General features: G+C 36.9%; 1 pseudogene; it reads left to right on the plus strand.

Annotated features, from left to right (window-relative positions):
• Window positions 1-14,444: 14,444 nt before the first annotated feature.
• On the plus strand, window positions 14,445-14,729 carry LOC140595255 (ragulator complex protein LAMTOR5 pseudogene; annotated as a pseudogene).
• The last annotated feature ends 338 nt before the right edge of the window (window positions 14,730-15,067 follow it).

The following is a 15,067-nucleotide window of genomic DNA, read 5'->3' on the forward strand; positions in this document are numbered from 1 at the left end:
TACCCTAATTAGGGGTTCATAACCATTTCTAGGAGGAAGGAACATCTATACTGAGACCTTTAAGAGGAAGTAGGGGATGCCTGGGTGATTCAGTGGTTGAGCGTCTGCCTTTGTCTCAGGGTGTGATCCCTGATCCCAGGATTGAGACCCACATCGGGTTCCCCTCAGGGAGCCTGCTTCTCCCTCTGCCTGTGTCTCTGCCTCTCTGTGTGTCTCTCATGAATAAATAAATGAAATCTTTAAAAAAGAGAGAGAGAGAGAAGAAGTAGTAGTATATGGTAAGGAAATAATATTCCAGATATAAAGGAATAGTCAGAGATAACTATCTTGAAGAAAGATGCCAGAAATATACATTTGTGGCAAAAACAATGGGGAAAAAGATAAATATTTATAATATGTAAAGTTAGTGGGTCTTGGTGATTAATTGGCTACGTGGAACAAAAGGGAGTCAAATGTAGTGCTCTGGTGTCTGGTTGGCCACAGGATGGCTGATGGTGCCCTATGCTGAAAGGAGGAACATGGAGTGTGAAACTGGTCCTTCCTTCCCTCTTCCCTTTCCTTCCCTTCCCTTCCTTTCCCTTCCTTCTCTCCCTCCCTGCTCCCCTATTGTCCTTTTATTCTTTCTTTACCAAATTTGTAACACTAATTTTGCAGAAAGGTGACTGAGTTCATTTCTGGACTTATTGAATTCTAGACACTAATAGCATTTCTAACCAGAAGAAATGGTTGGAAGAAGCCCAAGAAGACAAATGGGCTGGGGGTGAGATTTGAAAGCAAGCAGCGTGTACTAATAACAGAGTCCATGCACATGAATGAGGTCACCCACAGAAAGCAGATAGAAGGAAATTAGGGGCTACACTAGGATCTTGATGTCCAACAAACCGAAGTAAAAAACTAGAGTTCAATATTGAATTCCACTCTTAACAGCTTCTAGTTTATCAGTAGGATTTTTTTAAGTCATCGAATGGAAGTTACAAAGACAAAGCTGTGGAGGAAAACAAATCATAGGGTTAACTAGACTTAACAACTTTGACTCCTGAGTGCGTTTTCTTCTCCTTCCCATGTTTAAAAATAATACTCTGTAAGGAAGAATAAAAGGTCAACAGGTTAATAGCGAACAATTCTTAAGTTTATGAGAGAAGAGGAATCAGGTGAGTTTGATAAAATATTTTAAATGGTTAATTATACAAACACAGGACATGGGGAGTCAAAATGACATCAATTCAAATCCTAATTTTGCCTCTTAGCATCATCTGAGTGACTTTGTGCTGATGATATCACCCACTGAGCCACAGTGGTCTGTGAACTGAGTATTCCTGGTCCCAGTGCAGGATAAATGAGGTAATGTTTGTGAAATGCTCAATAATTAATGATTGCTGCTTTTCTTTTCTTTCCTTTCTTATGAGTTAGTTAACTATAGTGCTATTTTATTAATTCTGCCTTTTTTGGCATTTCAAAAGGAAATCATTTGGGGAAAAAAACCAAACAAACAGGGTTCCATCCTCTTGGGAATGCCATAAAGAGTTGCTTAGGGTCCTAAATCGAATCCAGGAAACCAACAAACTGGCAAGCGTTGGCTTTATAAAGAAAAACATCGTCTTTGTCACTTTAGATGTTGAATTCAGAGGAAACAATGGTGAACTCCTCTTTTTGGAAGGAAGCAACCTAAGGGAAAGGGTCACACAGTGGTAAGATTTTCGTGCAGTAAACATAACTTCTCTGAGTTTAGACTTAGGTATAGATGTTTTAATAAGGGGCTGGAAGAAAACACTAGGGCTTCTCTAGACCATCTTTCGATGTTTCAATTTTGAGTATTAAATGTACTCATTTATTTAAGTTCCAAGAGGGTGAAGCAAAGGAATCTGGCATCATAAGAAAGTTTTTGCCCCAATGATATGGCAGTTGTGAACAGTCTCTTCAAGAGTAAAAACACAGACTCTTCTGGTTTTATAAACTAAACCCTCTGTTTTTCAAAAGGGGAGAACACATCCCTTCTTCATTCCCATGCCCGCAGGCCTTGGAAAACAATGATCTACATCTATATTTAAACACTCCTAAATTTGATGAGCTTATTTAGTTTGGAGTAACTAGCCACTTACATGTATAATAAGTAGGTACTGAGAACTAGTCTAAGTCATAAACTCAGTCTCTGTACAGCCTAGTGCTTATGGTGCCAGTTTCCTCATTTGCAAAAATGGCAAGAGTTGTGGGTGTGGCTAATGTTGAAAATCCACAGGGTCCCTGGGCAAAGCGGTGGTTATTGCCTGGCACTCAGTGTGATTGTTCTAAACACAAGTTAATAGAAAAGCATATTTTGGCACATTTAAAGGTAAACTTTATATTATCGTGAAAATTCATTTAGGTGAAAGAACTCTTTCTCACGTACATGCTCCTGAGTAAACACTTATATAAAATGTTTATTATGTCTATTAACATTTCTATTAAATCCATCATTCTAACAATATTTACACTTAGCTTTTCCTAGAGAACATAGTAACGCAGGATAAATGCAATGAATATCCACAGCAGGCTGTTCTTTATTTTCATACCAAAGACAAAGGGAATAATAACTGACCTCAGGTGTGAACTTTGGCCTTTTAACAATACGTCAATTCTAAAGACATCTGAAATCCAGGAGTAACTATAAAATGTAAACATAACTCTCATCCTTTGTACAGATAACGCTATTAAATTTTAGGATGGTCTATAAAATGTCTTATTTGGAATTAAATAATAATGTCTTAAGTATAATACTTTTCTATCCATTTTTTAGATGCATATTTATATACAGTGAAACACACAAATTTTACTGTGTAATTCTAAGAGGTTCTGAACCCAATTCCAACATGTTGGTGTGAGGAGGTTTTCCCCCACCTCCAACAATTATTTGGACACCAGCTGGGTGTCATTCAATTCAATTCAATTCAATTCAATTCAATTCAATTCAATTCAATTCAATTCTAATATTACCTACCTAGAGATAGCATCAGATCCCCAGGGTTAAGAACTCAGTCTTGTAAAACTGACACTCCCCATCCTTCTCCACTTCAGACACAAGTTGCAAGTCCAGATTATCACCTCATGTTTCTGACCAACCAGCTATAGATCAGACGTGCCAATGACCCTACCTTGGGTTTGTTTGATTTGGTAGAGCAGCTCATGGAACTCAAAGGAACATATTATTCACTATATTACCCATTTATAATAAAAGGATATAATCCAGGAAAGCCAGATGAAAGAGATATAGAAAGCAAAGTAATGGGAAAGATCACAGAGCTTCCAGGTTCTGTCCATGCTGGCCACTCTCCCCAGATCTCCAAGTGTTCACCATCATGGAAACCCTCTGGCCCCCGTCCTTTTGAATTTTTTATGGAGGCTTCATTGCATAGGCATGATTGATTAACTCAGTGGTCAGTGGTGACTGTTCAACCTCTCTCCCCTCCTTTCTCCACAGAGGTCTGGAGGTGGGACAAAATGTTTCCAACCCTCTATTTACAGAGTTGGTTCCCCTGGCAATCAGCTTCTGTTCTCAGGTGCAGTCCAAAAGCCATCATTAACATAACAGAAGACATCTTTATTGCTCTCACCACCCTGGACACTCCAAGTATTTTAGGAGCTCTGTGCCAGAAGCAGGACAAAGCCCAAATATATATTTCTTACCATAACTCACACACCACAAATTGAGAAAGATTTGACAAATACATAAACTATGTAGTACATATCTCTATAGAGATACAGAACATTTTTGACTTCCTGAAGGATTCTTTTGTGCCTTTCCAGTCTAATTCAGGCTACTATTCCTGACCACTAATTCAGAAGTAGCCCTTGTCTTAATTTTTATAAAATTAGACTAATTTTCAACTATTGCAGTACTTCATGTACTGGAATTGTCTGTATATTTGCACCTTGATCTGGCATTTTTCATTCAACACTCAATTTGGGGGGATATATCCATGTAACATATATTACTTTGCCCCTTTTATTGCTAAGTAGTATCCATTGAATGGATATACCACTTTTAAAAAATTCATGGCATGAATGTTTATTTTTCTAAAGAATTTCTAATGAATGAAAGTCAAATTCATCAAACTTTTGCTTGTATGCTTAGTGTTTCTGTGTCCTAAGAAATCTTTGCCTAACCCAAAGTTATAAAGGTATTTTGTTATATTTAAAAAATATTATAGCTTTAGTTCCCATATTTAGGTCTATCTTGATTTAAATTTTTCATTGGGAGTGAAGGCATTGAGATTCATCTTTTATTCTGTAGGTTATTTCCAATTGTTCCAGCATCATTTGTTGAAGAAACTTTCTTTCCCCCATTGAAATGTTTTGATAACTTTGCAAAAATGATCAATTGCTTATACACATATGTGTCTATTTCTGGATTCTGTATTTAGATCCATTTATTTATTTTTGTGCCAATGCCACACTAGCTTGATTACTCTAAAACTTTGGCAAGTATTAAAATCAGGTATGAGGAAATCTTCGCTAATTTTTTAAAAGATTTTATTTACTTGAAAGCGAGCATGAGAGTGAGTGGGGGAGCAGCAGGGAGACAAGTAGACACCCCACTGAATGTAGAGCACCATACAGGGGCTCCAACTGGGGCTGGACCCAGGACTCAATCCCAGGACTCTGAGATCATAACCTGAGACAAAGTCAGATGCTTAACCAAACTGAGCTACCCAGGTGCCCCTGATATTTTTTTTTTAATATTGTTTCTGCTTCAGTTAAGGTCTAGATCTTCTGCATTTCTATATAAATCTATAGAATCTATCAAATTAACAATAACCAAAAAAAAAAAACTTCACTGAGATTATGATTAAGGTTGCATTGATTCTATAAATTCAACAGTTAACAATACAGAGATTTACAAAACATATAGTTATATCTACTTACTTAATCCTCTTAATTCTATTCTTAGCAATACTTTGTTTTCAGTAGGGTGGTCTTGCACATCTTTCATAAAACTTATTACTAATTATTTTATGCATATTGATGCTACTGTAATTGATATTTAAAACATAAACTCCCACTTTTGGCAAGTATATAGAAATATAATTTCTTTTCATATATTGACATTGGTTCTTGTAACCTTGTTAAATCCCCTTATTAGATTTAGTAGTCTTAGAAAAATCTACATAAACAATCACTTAATCTGTAAATAAAAATACTTTTGGGTGCCTGACTTCAGCTCAGGTCATAATCTCAGGGTCCTGGGATCAAGCCCTATCATTGGCTCCACAACTCAGGAGGGAGTCTGCTTGTCTCCCTCCCCCCCACTCTTGTGCACTCTCTCTTTCTCTCTCAAACAAAATAATAAAATCCCTTTTTAAAAAAGATATTTTTACTTATTTAATATTTATAGTTTTTTCTTTCCTTTATTAATTTTTTTCATATATTTTCATGTGTGTTTATTGATTTTGGTGTTATTACACTTGCTGGTGCCTCTGGTACTATACTGAATAAAATTAGGTATTCCCAATCTTAAGGAAAACTTGTTTGTCTTTCATGACAGATCTTCAAGAGGTATCTTTCAGATAAAATGGTACCTGTGTGTTTTTTATAGATTCGCATCAGAAAATTTTACAGATTGAAGAAGTCTCTGATTTTGTTCCATCTTTTCTTCATCTCTTGTGATGATATATGATTTTTCCTTTTCTGTGAATGGTTGAATTGAATTGAAGCCTTCACATATTTTATCCAATTGTATGGTTCTTTTTGGTGGGGAAGGGGGATATAAATCACTCATTCTGTTATAGTTGAATTGGGAATCTCTTACCCACTCTTCTGTGTGGAATATAATGTTTATCATTGAATTGGTGAACATTTAATAATAAAAATAACAATAATTGGGGCACCTGGGTGGCTCAGTCAAGTGTCAACTCTTGATTTGGGCTTAGGTCATGATCTTACGGTCCTGTGATCAAGCCCCGGGAAGGGCTCCACACTTGGCAGGGAGTCTGCTTGAGGATTCTCTCTTCTCTGTCCCTCCCCACCCCACTCTAAAATAAATGAATCTTTTAAAAAAATAACAATGATAATAATGATGGAATGAACACGTAATGTATGGTGAAATACTTACTCTGTGTTACACACATTCTCTCAAGCAACACTAACAGCCCCACAAGAGAAGTCTTTGTGGAGATGTATGTGAACCCTGAGATTTCACTCAGAATAAATAACTTGCTCAAGGAAACACAGCTTGGAAAAGGAATAGTCTGAATTTAAATTATCTTATTCCCAAACATACTTGCTTTAACACTATATAATACTATTGTTTATTATCTGTGTCACCAGGTTCTTTTAATGGGTACCTACTATGTGTAAGACATTGTTGAGTTATGGACTTTCTTTCCAAAGATACCTCTGAACTGTTGCTATGTCTACCTCACTCTGGGTACATTAATTCTCTTTGGAGACAGATTTTGTATCAAAATGTCTACCCAAATTCTGAATTTGACAGTACAACCTTCATTTTTCATTTCTAAGCCTGGGCTTGTAGATAACATGAAATATGTATGGATGCTTTACACAACTCAGCCATGGCTTTACAGAAGTAGATGCATTCTATCAAAAATACATCATCTCACTCAGATAGATATGAAATCTATACACAACAAACTATAGCCTCCCTTTCACCATAAGGCTTCTCATTCAAAGAATGTCCAAAGTTGATGCAAAAAAATAATAGTTTAATTCAAAAGACCTTTAAAGATTGTCATCAAGTTGAGAATAAGTATGAAAGGACACCCATCACTGGAAATTAGCAGGTAAATAGTTCAGCTGAGTAACTCATCAATTACGTACTGCTTCTTTTATCAATTTAACACATATTTATTGATGGCCTACTATGTGCAAAACATTTGGTCTGGCACTGGAAAAAGACAGTGATGAATGTTAAATATGCTCCCTATCATCCCCCCAAAGAACCTAGATTTGCAAGTACTAGTTAGCATTGCTGATTTCTTCTCACCGTGTCTCAGCTCAGAGGTCACTTCTTCGGAAGATTAGGACTTCACATCTTTTGGGGGGAACACATTACAACCATAACACAGTCACTCATATTAGCCCTGCCTTACATATGAGAAAATAGAGAATTGGTAATTTGCCTGAAATCACAGGGCCAGCAAACGGGGCAGCCTCAATTCCAATCTTGTGTATTTGAGTCAAGAGTCTGCTCTCCCACAATAAGGTTCACAACTTTTATAGAATGCAGGTGAAATTGGGTAGGAAGTGGAGGAAACACATAGCCCCAAACATCTGAAGACAGACTGTGGATCCTTGGCAGTTCTCAAGTGGGGCAGCATCACCCTCTAGGGAGCACTTGAGAAGATGTACATAGTTCCTCGTTATAATGGCTGGGCATTTTTCAGGTTCATGGAGAAACAGAACAAATGGGTAAAAATTGCTGGGGCCCAAATGTTTCAAAGGGTGTCTCTGGCCTGTGTTCAGTTGCCTTTGCTCAGAAAGGATGCTTCTGCCACTGGTGCTAGGGGCCAAAGGTACACAAAGTCCTGGTAATGTCTGGAACATTTCTCAACAGAGGATTGTCCCTCCCAAGATGCCAGTTGCATCTCTGTAGGTAGGTGGTCCTTATCTCTCTGTTCCAATGAGATCAGCATCTTTGATGCCTTCTACCTGTACTCACCTTTTCTCTTTGTGTCCTTATGCAAAGTATTTGCCTCTTCTCCCCACCCTGGGATACTCTTTCCCATTCTCCTTTTATCTGAGTCTACTCATTCTTGATAATTCGACTGAAGACCCATTTTCTCCAGGGCACTAACCCTTTGTTACCTCTACTCCATGAAATCCTAAAGCAGGGTTCACAACACACAATTTAACATCTCATTATATATTGTTTCATTTTGTTTTGATGGCATCCTGTCTCTAGGTCTTATTTCCCCAACTACATTCTGAACTTTTTCCTGGGTCTCCATGGTATCCAGGACAATACTGGGCATATAGATACTGATTTTTAGAAATAGGCAATGTCTAGAGCAGTTTTCTCAGAGAACAGTTTATTCCCCTCAGGTCAGACACCTAGTGTGTCTTAGTTTTCAGAAATCCCATCATGCAGAATTTAGAATTACTAAAGGACTTTCTGTGATGTGTTTGGCATACTCTGCTCTTTATTATGTCTTCTGTAAACTAACCACCAAACTTTGTATTATAAAAACATTGCATATAATAAAGTATAATTATGCAGAAGAGGAAAATTAAAATAGTCTGCAATCCTGCCACCCAGTACAGCCACAATTTTTGCATGTACTTCAAGATATATATTTTTCATGTCATAGAATGGGAATAAATTAGATATACCTTGTAATTGGCTTTTCTCACTTAATATTTCATGAACACCCAACCATATTAATAAGCATATTAAAACCCTCACTTTGAAACAGCTGGATAGTATTCTCCCTTATGAATGGTGTTGGATGCTTTAATTATTCATTCATGTCACATATATTTTCTGATTATTTGCTAAATAGCAGGCACTGTTTAAGTGCCAGGGATATGGTCTAAACAAAACAGAAAAATCCCTTGCCCACCAGACACTATTGTTCTAGTGAGGTAGTGTTTCTAGTCTGTCCTTCTTTCTTTTCAAGACTGCATCAGTGATTCGCAGGATGATCTGCCCTCCGGAGTGACGAGTCTCCCAGCAGACATTTGGCAAAGTCTGGAAAGAGTTTTTGTTCTAGCTTACCAAGGGGTATGTGGGATTGCTAAGGATAGCTAGTGGGTAGAGGCCAGGGATGCTCCTAACATCCTCCGAGGTACAGAACAGACTCCCAAGATAAAAAAGTATCTGGTTCATAATATATAGTGCCAAGGTTTAGAAACGTGACTCTACTTTGAGATAATATACTTCTAGTCAAAACAAGTACACTTATAATTTAGTCCCCCTGTGCAGAAGCCTTAATATGCTTAGTCACTTTGCTAAAAACTTTTCGATTTTTTGCCAAGCTTTGAGGTCCAGAGGCTGCCAGTTACAACCTATTCTTTGAATGAAAGTAAGAATATTAAATGATAGAATTTCAGGCACAAAGAATTAGGGAAGGTGACTGAACAAAGGGATATAAAAGGACTCCAGTTATCTTAGTATTCATCATTTGATTTACATTTAGCACCCTGGATTATGATCCTGATAGTGGGAATGTTGTTTGATAGTGGGACTGTTGTTTGAAGATTACAGTGGGCTAAGTATAGTTTCATTATAGGAAAACTAACTGGAGGCCTCTTTCTCCTTATTGCTGTGACTTTTTAAAGAATTTCCTTTAGAAAAAAGAGCAAGTATTGACCTGAATGCAAAAAAAAAAAAAAAAATCAATGTTTTAAAATTTCCTTTATGAAGGAAGGTTATTTCATATATACTTTATTTTTTTTTTAAATTTATTTATGATAGTCACACAGAGAGAGAGAGAGAGAGAGGCAGAGACATAGGCAGAGGGAGAAGCAGGCTCCATGCACCGGGAGCCCGACGTGGGATTTGATCCTGGGTCTCCAGGATCACGCCGTGGGCCAAAGGCAGGCGCTAAACCGCTGCGCCACCCAGGGATCCCTATTTCATATATACTTTAAAAATACATTTTATTTGACCTAGAATGGGGATGGATAATTTACAGAGGACCTGGTGAAAATTAAGCAGGTAGCTGTGAACTGCATATATGGTGTCAGAAGTGGACCATTTATTAATACATGGCTTGATAGGCATATGTATTCAAATCCCACCCTGAAAATTCCTTTTTGGTGTTTTTTTAAAAATATTTTATTTATTTGTTCATGAGAGACATAGAGAGAGAGGCAGAGACACAGGCAGAGGGAGAAGCAGGCTCCATGCAGGAAGCTCAATGCGGGACTTGATCCCAGGACTCTAAGATCATGCCCTGAGCCAAAGGCAGATGCTCAACCACTGAGCCACCCAGGCATCCCTGAAAATTCCTTTTTGGAAGGAAGAGGGGAAGAGTAGGAAGAGAACATCAACACAACCAAAACAAAATTTCATTACAATCTCTTAAATTTATGCTTTGAGGAATTAATCATTTATTTTGCTGTCACAGTGGTCATTTCTTAAATTGGCATTGCTGATTTTAAAAAATTTTATCATACACAATTTGGACATGTGAATTGTTAAAAGGTGACTATTATAAATGCAGGAAGTCACCACCAAAATGTATCAATGGGCAGTATTTGGGGGTGGGAACAGTTACTATATTATGTTCTTTTGTGTTAACTAAAGCAGAGTTTTCAATGGTGAATGATGCTCCTTATTATTGGCTTGAATACATTGGGTCATTAACTTACATGTAGACAACCAATTCGAATATTTCATAGGGTAGAATAGTCAAGTAATATCCTCTATTTTCCAATTTACTTTGTGAATAAGATAAGCCAATACAGTCTGTCTGATTCTTTATACCTGAAAACTTCAGTGTGTGAAATGGAAATCCCTAATATTCAACTATATGAAATCATTTCTTCTGTTTTCTAGAAAAATAGAAATATTTAAATGGTCCATTTTATAACTAACAGAACAATACATATTTATCTTCCAAAGTTGAGTATGTTCTTGAATATTTGCACTTGATACGTTGTTTGGTATTGTGCGTATGAACTTAACAAGTTGTTTATATTCTATAAGACTCATTTTTTCCAAATGTGCAAGTAAATAGGAAAGATAATATCAATCTCTCAAGCTTATTGTAAGTTTATACAAACTAGACAAAAGTAAAATGGCTTAGCACAGATTGGTATATAGATAGCTGGTACAGAGATATTAATGACTCTTTCCTTAGAAAAAAGTCACAGGTTGTTTGAATTAAAGCTACATATATTAAGATTAATAAATTTTGGAAACACTATGTTGAATCAAGGGCAAGGACAAGGAGAGGATGCAGTTGGAGAGGGCAACCCAGAGTGATTATATATCCATGTAGGTAATGAGGTAGGATGATAGAGTCCATTACAGAGTCCAAAGCACTATTGCATTGTTCTTTATAATTTGTTGCATCCCTTCACTAAATATATAGTAGAATATAAAATTGAGACTATTCTCTATTTCATGATGATCAGAAAATGTGGTTAATACTGGCCATACTGCACAGCCTCTCAAACTTCATCTATTCCCCAGTGAGCAGAATTTGAGTTCAGTGTAAGTAGTTCTGCAGCACAGTGGACAGAAGCTTGGAATATTACTCATATATTGTTCCCTCTGTGTATTTAACTTGGTGATTTTTATACCCAACAAGATGGTTTTCTTTATTGACTGTCATTATAAGGTTTTTCCCCCTGTGCAAATCTCTACAGCCAGGTGTTTATCTATCTGCTTATGTTCTCTAGCTCCCCACAAAAGCTCATGTCAAACAAGAGAAATATTATGTAATTTTAATATAGCTAGAGAGAACAGTGAGATTTGATGTTAGTCACCCAACAACTGATGGGATGTTTCCAAGCCCATAAGTTACCTTCAACTCGCCTATGCTTGAAACTTTTACTAGACTGTGTTTCTGAGTTTCAGAAATGTCTGTTTTAGGTTTGCCATGGTACTGGTTAAAGAAGTAAGCTTTTTGTATTACCTAAGTATAATGCTCATAAAAGAAAGGCCTCACCTCAAGTTAGTATTTTTAATCTCTATTTTTTTTCTAACCAAATCCTCAAATAAACACTTGACTGGCAGTTAGTGTTACCTTCTAATTTGAAAATGAATCTTAATTTAACCTTCACACTGAAGGTGTTGAAGAAAAGTAGTACAATTCACTCAATAATTAGACTTAATTGGCCGGAGGATTTAAATGCTGCCTTGACACCAAACATTTCAAATTGTGTATATTTCACAACTTTAAATGGACTCCTGATACTACAACTACCAGATATATTTTATCAGCTTGTGGTATATTTCTGTTAGCAAGCAAATGTAAAAGCCCAATTGCTGATATTTGAAAATCAAAATCAAAATGAAGTCAAAATAATAATAATGAAGTCATTTCTGGACTGCATAAGATACTGATTTTTTTTCACAGTAGAGATTGATTATCTATATTGTTTTCTTATGTGTCTTTTAATTGGCATGATCATTAACTACCAATCAACATGATACAAAAACACAAGCAACAAAAGCAAAATTGGACAAGTGGCATTACATTAAACTGAAAAGCTTCTATACAGCAAAGGAAACAATCAACAGAGTGAAAAGGTAACCTACAGAATGAGAGAAAATATTTGCAAACCATAGATCTGATAAGGGATTAATATCCAAAACATATAAGGAAACCCCTACAACTCAAGAGCAAAAAATTAAATAATCATTAAAAATTGGCAAAGAATTTAAAAAGATAATTCTCCAAAGGAGGAATGAATACAAATGGCCAATAGGTATATGAAAAGATACTCAGCATAACTAATCATTGGAGAAATGGCAGATCAAAACCACAATGAGGTATCATCTCATATATGTTAGAATGGGTATTTTTGAGCAAAACAAAACCAAATAAAACACCTGTTGATGAGGATGTGGAGAAATTGCAACCCTTGTGCACTCTTGGTGGGAATGTAAACTGGTGCAGCCACTCTGGGAAACTGTGCGCAGGTTCCACAAAAAAAAATTAAAAATAGAATTACCATATGATCCAGCAATCCTGCTCTTGGGCATATATCCAAAAAGCCCTGAAATCAGGATCTAGAAAAAACATATACACACTCAGATGTTCATGGCAGCTATTATTCACAATAGCCAAGATACAGAAACAACCTAAATGTTCACTGGCAGGATAAATAGATGATGAAAATGTGGTATGTACATAAATAGAATATTATTCGGGCTTAAAACCCAAGGATATCCTGATGAAAATGATGAACCAGGAAGATATTACCCTGAGTAAAATAAGCCAGACCCAGAATAACAAATACTATAAGCATCTGCTTATATGTTGTCTTTTAAAGAGTCATTCTTATAGAAAAGAGAATAGAAGGGTGATTACTGGGGCTGAGGGAAGAGGGAAGTAGAAATTTGTTGTTCAAAGGACATCAAATCTCAGTCACTCAAATGAGTAAATTCTCAAGATCTGCTATACAAGATCGTGCCTATAGTAAACAATATCATGTACTTAAAAATGTGTTAAGAGGGTAGATCTCATGTGTAGTGTTCTTGTTACAGTAAAAATATTTTAAAGGTATATCTACCAATCACAAAATCTATCATTAAACATGTCCCATATTTCAAATGTTCTATCAGAATTTTTATATGCATTAAAAATAAGCTTCACAATATTTTATGATATAAATTATTGTCTCTAATTTTAAAATAAGTAAATTCCAAGAAAGCATGATAAAGGTTGCTTTTGTCTAATATAGTTCCCTCACCCCAAAGATGAGGACACGGCTTATGCCAGGATCATTGTAATACGTACAGGGAGTGATTTTTGTAATGATCACATGATCAAACTTGGACCAATCCAATGAATTTCCTGGTATTTTTCTGATTGATGAGGAAAACTTTTCTTCTATCAGGTCATAAAACTAGATATAAGTGGATCTGATATAGATAGTAGCCATATTTCCTGCTATTCAGAGAAAGATAAAGCCCAACTTTGACAGAAGACATGAGAGAAAAATAGCAAGTAATTTCTAATGACTTTGAATGTTTAGACCTAATTATAATCAGACTTTTTCAATTTTTTAAAAAGACTTCTATTTATTTATTTGACAGAGTGAGAAAGAGAGAGAGAGAGAGAGAGCGCCACTGAGGGCAAGCATGGGGAGAGGGAGAGGGAGAAGCAGATCCCTCACTGAGCAGGGAACCTAATGGAAAGCTAGATCCCAGGATCCTAGGATCCATGACCTGAGTTGAAGGCAGACAACCAACTGAGCCACTCAGGTGCCCCTGACATTTTAGACTAAGCATTTCCTCATTGGGAAGGTGACTCTCTAATGCTGACCTCTACATGACACTAGATGCCAGAAGCACCCACTTTCCTGCAGTTGTGGCAAGGATGTCTTCAGACATTGCCAAATTTCTCCTGGGGAGTGGGAGGAGGAGGGGCATTGAGCTATAACTAAGAATATCATCACCACTGTGTTTGCCAATTATTCGAGCTATGAAATCTTCTCCATTTGCTTAAACTAATTTAACTTTGGTCTCTGTAAATTATAATCAAAAGAATCTGGATTAGTTTGAAAATGATCAGTAACTCGCTAAAGGTCATAGAAAGTCTTAGAGCACTTTGTAAGGGTGTGAGTGTATGCCATAAGGAAAAGAAAAGAATTTACATATTCCCAAATGCATAGATATACAGACATATCTGTATATCTATATACATGGGAGTGTGCATAAGAGGGACCAGGAGGCAAAGAGCTTTAAAAGTAAGTTTTCCATGTAAGTGGGATGTGCTTCAGGCCTGGGGTGGAGACAGACGTGATGCATTGTGGGACCCAGGGTTCAGCAGACCATGGGCGAGATAGAGGTGACCTTGGAGCAGCACTTGGAGGACACAGTGAAGAATCGATCCATTGTTGGAGTCCTGTGCACAGATTCAGAAGGCCCTAATCTGGGCTGCTATGGGACCCCACAAGATAAGCATGCTGGGGTGGTATCTGTACTAGCCTAGCAAGCTGCTAAGTTAACCTCAGACTCCACTGATTTTCGAGTGGTGTTTCTAGAATCAGATAACAGAAACATTATGATCTATAAACATGATGGCATCACAGTGGCAGTGCACAAAATGGCCTCTTGACATCTTGCATCAGTTCTCTAGCAGCCTATCACAGGGACTCAATCTTACCTGTGCTAATTATCTTGTAGAACTATTAAAGTTCCAGGGGCACCTTGGTGGCTCAGTTAGTTAAGCATCTGCCTTCAGCTCAGGTCATGATCCCAGGGGATCAAGCCCCACATCAGGCTCCCTGCTCAGCAGAGCCTGCTTCTACCTCTCCCTCTGCTGGTACCCCCACTTATGTGTTCTCTCATTCTCTCTTTCTCAAATAAATAAATAAAATCTTAAAAAAAAATAACTATTAAAGTTCCAGAAGTTAGGCCATGTATTTAGTGTGCATTGGGTACTTTTCTATTAAT

Source organism: Vulpes vulpes, chromosome 14 (genome assembly GCF_048418805.1).
Source record: "Vulpes vulpes isolate BD-2025 chromosome 14, VulVul3, whole genome shotgun sequence".
NCBI classification, from domain to species: Eukaryota; Metazoa; Chordata; class Mammalia; order Carnivora; family Canidae; genus Vulpes; species Vulpes vulpes.